Genomic DNA, 9,162 nt, shown 5'->3' with positions numbered 1-9,162 from the left:
ACGGACACAAGATAAAATAAATAGGCATAAATATGGGTTGCATTTACAATGGTGTGTGTTCTTCACTGGTTGACATTTTCTTGTGGCAACAGGTCACAAATCTTGCTGCTGTCTATCTATCTCTCTCTGTCTCTACCTCTCTCTCTCTGTCTGTCTCTCTTTTTCTGTCTCTCTCTGTCTTTCTCTGTCTGTCTCTATTTTTCTCTCTCTCTGTCTGTCTCTCTCTCTGTCTATCTTTCACTCTCTGTCTGTCTCTCTCCGTTTCTGTCTCTCTCTGTCTGTCTCTCTCTGTTTCTCTCTCTGTTTCTGTCTCTCTCTGTTTCTGTCTCTCTCTCTATCTTTCACTCTGTCTTTCTCTCTCCGTGTCTCTTTCTCAGCTGAAGAGGAACTCAGAGAAAGCCACAAGGATGCAGGAGACCCAGCGACAGATCCGGGGCTGTCCAGTAAGAACAAAGATAGAACAATGAGGCAGATATGTCACTGGATGCATAAATGTGAGACATCCGGTTGGTGTTTCCACTCACTACCAAATATGGTGGTGTGAGGAAGCCCAGTGGCCGGCAGTGGGAGAAGATGTAACCAGACGCATTTTGGCCGACACTGCAAATTTTCTCATCAATTAAACATTTGATCTCAATGCAGTTTTCTGTTCCCAAAACTAGAATCTGTTACGAACAGTGGATTAAGTGGACTAAGTGTTGTTTTTTGATTTTTGCAAAAGTTATTAAAAATCGTGTTGTTTAGAAGGAGTGGAAAGGCAAATTAAGTTATTGCACATGCGCACTTCCCAGAGTAGGTTTCCCTAATGGAAATATACAGATGTATACTAGTACGCACCAATAGGATATCGGTAGCTTGGCTCTGCCCACGTCCTTGCTTGTTTTACCCACTATGACTCATTTGTTCCCATTGGAAACAAGAAGCTGTGATCTATCTTGGATTAGTTATAAAAATCTTTGTTAAGACTCTAACACTCGTCCCTCTTACAACCATAATTGTCCTAATAAAATATACTGAAGAAAAATATAAGCGCAACATGTAAAGTGTTGGTCCCATGTTTCATGAGCTGAAATAAAAGATCATAGAAATTTTCCACATGTACAAAAAGTTTATTTCTCTCAAATTTTCTGAACATATTTGTTTACATCCCTGTTAGTGAACATTTCTCCTTTTCCAATATAATCCATCCACCTGACAGGTGTGTTATATCAAGAAGCTGATTAAACAGCATGATCATTACACAGGTGGACCTTGTGCTGGGGGGGAAATAAAAGGCCTCTCTAAAATGTGCAAGTTTGTCACACAACACAATGCCACAGGTGTCTCAAGTTTTGAGGGAGCGTGGAATTGGCATGCTGACTGCGGGAATGTCCACCAGAGCTGTTGCTGGAGAATTGATTGTTCATTTCTCAACCATAAACCAATGTCGATTTTAGTGAATTTGGCATTCAACTGGCCTCACAACGACAGACCACGTGTAACCACACAATTCTGAGACATCCACATCCGGCTTCTTCACCTGCGGGATCATCTGGTAAAACTGTGGGTTTGCACAACCGAAGAATTTCTGCACAAGCTGTCAGAAATCGTCTCAGGGAAGCTCAAGGATCTGTACACAATTCCTGGAAGCTGAAAAATGTCCCAGTTCTTCCATGGCCGCAATACTCACCAGACATGTCACCCATTGAGCATGTTTGGGATGCTCTGGATCTATGTGTACAACAGCGTGTTCCAGTTCCCGCCAATATCCAGCAACTTCCCACAGCCGTTGAAGAGGAGTGGGACAACATCCCACAGGCCACAATCAACAGCCTGATCAACTCTATGAGAAGGAGATGTGGATCATTAGCTTCTTTAAAAAATATAAGCTGTTTGAAATTTGTTTGAAATTTGGGCAGCATGAAGAGCAAAATACCAAATAGATGATTATTAAGATGTGACTGTTGACTGTCAGTGAAAAGTAGAGACTTCCAGCCAGGCATATCGTAATAGTTCGTAATATCGTAAAATATAATCGCGGAAAAACATAGTTTGGAAATCAAATGTCTCCTGCTGTAAAGAGAAGACAATTAAAATACTCAGAGCTGTCTTTTAGTTTGCCTAAATGCTCATCTTAATTAAGAGAACAGTTCAGTTTATCTTAAAGCTTCGGACAATTTTCCCTTGCAAAGAAAGGAGAATAATCGTATTTTAATATAAAATTTAAAAAAAATCGATGTAAATGTTATTTGTCACATGCTTCGTAAACAACAAGACTAACAGTCTCCGGTGAACCTATTCACTCTTTATCTTTGCCGTGTCATTGTTGAAAGTGTATTTTTGAGCAATAATTTCCTCCCTTCTGGTTAGATGGACATCATATTGTATTTGTGTCTCTCCGTCTGGTAGGCATTTTATACGGATCAGACAACGTTGTTTATATTGTTTGGCATTTTATAAGGATCGTTGTTTATATTGTTTGGCATTTTATACGGATCGTTGTTTATATTGTTTGGCATTTTATACGGATCGTTGTCTATATTGTTTGGCATTTTATACGGATTGTTGTCTATATTGTTTGGCATTTTATACGGATCTTTGTTTATATTGTTTGGCATTTTATACGGATCGTTGTTTATATTGTTTATATTGTTTGGCATTTTATACAGATCGTTGTTTATATTGTTTGGCATTTTATACGGATCAGACAACGTTGTTTATATTGTTTGGCATTTTATACGGATCGTTGTTTATATTGTTTGGCATTTTATACGGATCGTTGTTTATATTGTTTGGCATTTTATACGGATCGTTGTTTATATTGTTTGGCATTTTATACGGATCGTTGTTTATATTGTTTGGCATTTTATAATGGATCGTTGTTTATATTGTTTGGCATTTTATACGGATCGTTGTCTATATTGTTTGGCATTTTATACGGATCGTTGTCTATATTGTTTGGCATTTTATACGGATCGTTGTTTATATTGTTTGGCATTTTATACAGATCGTTGTCTATATTGTTTGGCATTTTATACAGATCGTTGTTTATATTGTTTGGCATTTTATACGGATCGTTGTTTATTGTTTGGCATTTTATACGGATCGTTGTCTATATTGTTTGGCATTTTATACGGATCGTTGTCTATATTGTTTGGCATTTTATACGGATCGTTGTTTATATTGTTTGGCATTTTATACGGATCGTTGTTTATATTGTTTGGCATTTTATACGGATCGTTGTTTATATTGTTTGGCATTTTATACGGATCGTTGTTTATATTGTTTGGCATTTTATACGGATCGTTGTCTATATTGTTTGGCATTTTATACGGATCGTTGTTTATATTGTTTGGCATTTTATACGGATCGTTGTTTATATTGTTTGGCATTTTATACGGATCGTTGTCTATATTGTTTGGCATTTTATACGGATCGTTGTCTATATTGTTTGGCATTTTATACGTATCTTTGTTTATATTGTTTGGCATTTTATACGGATCGTTGTTTATATTGTTTGGCATTTTATACAGATCGTTGTTTATATTGTTTGGCATTTTATACGGATCGTTGTTTATATTGTTTGGCATTTTATACGGATCGTTGTCTATATTGTTTGGTATTTTATACGGATCGTTGTTTATATTGTTTGGCATTTTATACGGATCAGACAACGTTGTTTATATTGTTTGGCATTTTATAAGGATCATTGTTTATATTGTTTGGCATTTTATACAGATCGTTGTTTATATTGTTTGGCATTTTATACGGATCGTTGTTTATATTGTTTGGCATTTTATACAGACTGTTGTCTATATTGTTTGGCATTTTATACGGATCTTTGTTTATATTGTTTGGCATTTTATACGGATCGTTGTTTATATTGTTTGGCATTTTATACGGATCGTTGTTTATATTGTTTGGCATTTTATACGGATCGTTGTTTATATTGTTTGGCATTTTATACGGATCTTTGTTTATATTGTTTGGCATTTTATACGGATCGTTGTTTATATTGTTTGGCATTTTATACGGATCGTTGTTTATATTTTTTGGCATTTTATACGGATCGTTGTTTATATTGTTTGGCATTTTATACGGATCATTGTTTATATTGTTTGGCATTTTATACGGATCGTTGTTTATATTGTTTGGCATTTTATACGGATCGTTGTCTATATTGTTTGGCATTTTATACGGATCGTTGTTTATATTGTTTGGCATTTTATACGGATCGTTGTCTATATTGTTTGGCATTTTATACGGATCGTTGTCTATATTGTTTGGCATTTTATACGGATCGTTGTCTATATTGTTTGGCATTTTATACGGATCGTTGTTTATATTGTTTGGCATTTTATACGGATCTTTGTTTATATTGTTTGGCATTTTATACGGATCGTTGTTTATATTGTTTGGCATTTTATACGGATCTTTGTTTATATTGTTTGGCATTTTATACGGATCTTTGTCTATATTGTTTGGCATTTTATACGGATCGTTGTTTATATTGTTTGGCATTTTATACGGATCGTTGTTTATATTGTTTGGCATTTTATACGGATCGTTGTCTATATTGTTTGGCATTTTATACGGATCGTTGTTTATATTGTTTGGCATTTTATACGGATCGTTGTTTATATTGGTTGGCATTTTATACGGATCGTTGTCTATATTGTTTGTCATTTTATACGGATCGTTGTTTATGTTGTTTGGCATTTTATACGGATCGTTGTTTATATTGTTTGTCAGTGTCAGTGGAGTTTCCCTGACATTTTGGTCGTATTAAAAACAAGATTCTGCTAATGTCTCTGCATGTAAGTAGAATTGCATGAAATGTGTTGCTAAAAGACCAACATTTTCCCTTGCAAAGAAAGGAGAAGAAACGTATCTGATATAAAATAAAACATCTATGTAAATGTTATTTGTTACATGCTTTGTAAACAACAGGTGAAGACTAACAGTGAAGTGCTTAAGAGTCTTTTTCCAACAATGCAGAGTTAAAATGATCAAATAAAAATTGAAATAGTGTCACGAGGAATAAATACACAATGAATAACAATAACGAGTAAAAAAAGAACATGTTATATGTACAGGCCTATAGCCTAAGGCATAGTGCCCAGGTCTTTTTTGCAAACAGGGATTGAGTTATATATAAGCAAAAAGGCACGAGGGGGTGTGATATATGGCCAATATACCACGGCTAAGGGCTGTTCTTAAGCACGACACAACACGGAGTGCCTGGATACATCCCTTAGCCGTGGTATATTGGTCATATACCACAAACCCCAGAGGTGCCTTATTTTGCACGCCCAATTTTTCAGTTTTTGATTTGTTAAAAAAGTTTGAAATATCCAATAAATGTTGTTCCACTTCATGATTGTGTCCCACTTGTTGTTGATTCTTCACAAAAAAATACAGTTTTATATCTTTATGTTTTTTTTATTTTTTTATTTTACCTTTATTTAACCAGGCAAGTCAGTTAAGAACAAATTCTTATTTTCAATGAAGGCCTGGGAACAGTGGGTTAACTGCCTGTTCAGGGGCAGAACGACAGATTTGTACCTTGTCAGCTCAGGGGTTTGAACTTGCAACCTTCCGGTTACTAGTCTAACGCTCTAACCACTAGCCTACCCTGCCACCTCTACACTCTAACCACTAGGCTACCCTGCCACCTCTACACTCTAACCACTAGGCTACCCTGCCACCTCTACACTCTAACCACTAGGCTACCCTGCCACATCTACACTCTAACCACCCTGGCAAAAGGTCGCGAAGTTCAAGGGGGCCAAATACTTTCGCAAGGCACTGTATAGGGGCGGCAGGGTGGTTAGAGTGTAGAGGTGGCAGGGTAGCCTAATGGTTAGAGTGTAGAGGTGGCAGGTAGCCTAGTGGTTAGAGTGTAGAGGTGGCAGGGTAGCCTAGTGGTTAGAGTGTAGAGGTGGCAGGTAGCCTAGTGGTTAGAGTGTAGAGGTGGCAGGTAGCCTAGTGGTTAGAGGTAGAGGTGGCAGGTAGCCTAGTGGTTAGAGTGTAGAGGTGGCAGGTAGCCTAGTGGTTAGAGTGTAGAGGTGGCAGGTAGCCTAGTGGTTAGAGTGTAGAGGTGGCAGGTAGCCTAGTGGTTAGAGTGTAGAGGTGGCAGGTAGCCTAGTGGTTAGAGTGTAGAGGTGGCAGGTAGCCTAGTGGTTAGAGTGTAGAGGTGGCAGGTAGCCTAGTGGTTAGAGTGTAGAGGTGGCAGGGTAGCCTAGTGGTTAGAGTGTAGAGGTGGCAGGTAGCCTAGTGGTTAGAGTGTAGAGGTGGCAGGTAGCCCTAGTGGTTAGAGTGTAGAGGTGGCAGGTAGCCTAGTGGTTAGAGTGTAGAGGTGGCAGGTAGCCTAGTGGTTAGAGTGTAGAGGTGGCAGGTAGCCTAGTGGTTAGAGTGTAGAGGTGGCAGGTAGCCTAGTGGTTAGAGTGTAGAGGTGGCAGGTAGCCTAGTGGTTAGAGTGTAGAGGTGGCAGGGTAGCCTAGTGGTTAGAGGTAGAGGTGGCAGGTAGCCTAGTGGTTAGAGTGTGAGGTGGCAGGTAGCCTAGTGGTTAGAGTGTAGAGGTGGCAGGTAGCCTAGTGGTTAGAGTGTAGAGGTGGCAGGTAGCCTAGTGGTTAGAGTGTAGAGGTGGCAGGTAGCCTAGTGGTTAGAGTGTAGAGGTGGCAGGTAGCCTAGTGGTTAGAGTGTAGAGGTGGCAGGTAGCCTAGTGGTTAGAGTGTAGAGGTGGCAGGTAGCCTAGTGGTTAGAGTGTAGAGGTGGCAGGTAGCCTAGTGGTTAGAGTGTAGAGGTGGCAGGTAGCCTAGTGGTTAGAGTGTAGAGGAGGTAGGGTAACCTAGTGGTTAGAGTGTAGGGGCGGCAGGGTAGCCTAGTGGTTAGAGTGTAGAGGTGGCAGGTAGCCTAGTGGTTAGAGTGTAGAGGTGGCAGGTAGCCTAGTGGTTAGAGTGTAGAGGTGGCAGGTAGCCTAGTGGTTAGAGTGTAGAGGTGGCAGGTAGCCTAGTGGTTAGAGTGTAGAGGTGGCAGGTAGCCTAGTGGTTAGAGTGTAGAGGTGGCAGGTAGCCTAGTGGTTAGAGTGTAGAGGTGGCAGGTAGCCTAGTGGTTAGAGTGTAGAGGTGGCAGGTAGCCTAGTGGTTAGAGTGTAGAGGTGGCAGGTAGCCTAGTGGTTAGAGTGTAGAGGTGGCAGGTAGCCTAGTGGTTAGAGTGTAGAGGTGGCAGGTAGCCTAGTGGTTAGAGTGTAGAGGTGGCAGGTAGCCTAGTGGTTAGAGCGTTGGACCAGTAACCAAAAGGTTGCAAGTTCAAATCCCCCACCTGACAAGGTACAAATCTGTCGTTCTGCTCCTGAACAGGCAGTTCAGGGGCAGTCATTGAAAATAAGAATTTGTTTTTAACTGACTAGTTAAATAAAGGAAGAAAATAAAAATAAAATAGGGGGTCCCGAGGGGACGCATTTTGGGAATCCATGCGCCACTGTCTCTGTAAAAAGAAAATTTTGTGATTTGATCATGTTTTGTCTAGATATTCATGTGTGTGTGTGTGTGTGTGTGTATGTGTGTATAGAACTTGTGTGAGGGGGGCAGACAGCTAATCACCACTCAGGATGCGGCTCTGCTTAAATGCCCCAGTGATGACATCACAGCCTCACTCAGGTAAGACCTCTCGATAGCCTTTGATGTGAATATGCCTGTATTCTCATCCGTGATACTAATAGTGTCTGTGTGTGTGACAGGATGTATGAACACGTTTCTGACGTGGGTCTGTTCTTGTTCAACGACGCAATGGTTCTGACCGAGAGGAATGTTTGTCACCGACCCTTCACACACACACACTGCGACACACACACCTTCCTGGCCTCTGTCGCCCTGCACAGCCTCACCCTCAGAGAGATCACAGACACGCGCTGTGAGTACACACACACACACACACACACACACACACACACACACACACACACACACACACACACACACACAAATACAGTACCAATCAAAAGTTTGGACACACCTGCTCATTGGAGGCTTTTTCTCTACATTGTAGAATAATAGTGAAGACATCAAAACTATGAAATAACACATATGGAATCACGTAGTAACCAAAAAAAGTGTTAAATAAATCAAAATATATTTTAGATTCTTCAAAGTAGCCACCCTTTGCCTTGATGACAGCTTTGCACACTCTTGGCATTCTCTCAACCAGCTTCACCTGGAATGCTTTTCCAACAGTCTTGAAGGTATTCCCACATATGCTGAGCACTTGTTGGCTGCTTTTCCTTCACTCTGCAATCCAACTCATCCCAAACCGTCTCAATTGGGTTGAGGTCGGGTGATTGTGGAGGCCAGATCATCTAATGCAACACTCCATCACTCTCCTTTTTGTTCAAATAACCCTTACACAGCCTGGAGGTGTGTTGGCGAATTGACCTGTTGAAAAACAATTGATAGTCCCACCAAGTGCAAACCAGATGGCATGGCGTATCACTGCAGAATGCTGTTGTAGCAATGCTGGGTAAGTGTGGGTAAGTGTGCCTTGAATTCTAAATAAACCATTGACAGTATCACCAGCAAAGCACCATCACACCTCCTCCTCCATGCTTCACGGTGGGAACAAAACACGCAAAGATCATCCGTTCACCTGCTATGCATCTCACAAAGACACGGGGGTTGGAACCAAAAATCTCACATTTTAACTCATCAGACCAAGGACAGATTTCCACCAGTCTAATGTCCGTTGCTCGTGTTTCTTGGCCCAAGCAAGTCTCTTCTTCTTATTGGTGTCCTTTAGTAGTGGTTTCTTTGCAGAAATTTGACCATGAAGGTCTGATTCATGCAGTCTCCTCTGAACAGATGATGTTGAGATGTGTCTGTTACTTGAACTCTGTGAAGAATTTATTTGGGCTGTAATTTCTGAGGCTGGTAACTAATGAACTTATCCTCTGCAGCAGAGGTAACTCTGGGTCTTCCTTTCCTGTGGCGGTCCTCATGACAGCCAGGTAACTCTAATGAACTTATCCTCTGCAGCAGAGGTAACTCTGGGTCTCCCTTTCCTGTGGCGGTCCTCATGACAGCCAGGTAACTCTAATGAGCTTATCCTCTGTAGCAGAGGTAACTCTGGGTCTTCCTTTCCTGTGGCGGTCCTCATGACAGCCAGGTAACTCTAATGAACTTATCCTCT

The 9,162-nt window shown here is 40.7% G+C and overlaps 1 pseudogene; it reads left to right on the top strand.

The window, feature by feature from the left end:
* LOC135533702 (epithelial cell-transforming sequence 2 oncogene-like) overlaps window positions 1–9,162 on the top strand; it is a 34,810-nt pseudogene that overhangs the window by 20,133 nt on the left and 5,515 nt on the right.

The sequence above is a fragment of the Oncorhynchus masou genome, unplaced genomic scaffold (genome assembly GCF_036934945.1).
Source record: "Oncorhynchus masou masou isolate Uvic2021 unplaced genomic scaffold, UVic_Omas_1.1 unplaced_scaffold_2604, whole genome shotgun sequence".
Taxonomy (NCBI): Eukaryota; Metazoa; Chordata; class Actinopteri; order Salmoniformes; family Salmonidae; genus Oncorhynchus; species Oncorhynchus masou.
Note: the sequence above shows the minus strand (reverse complement) of the source record. Positions and strands in the feature narration are given on the sequence as shown.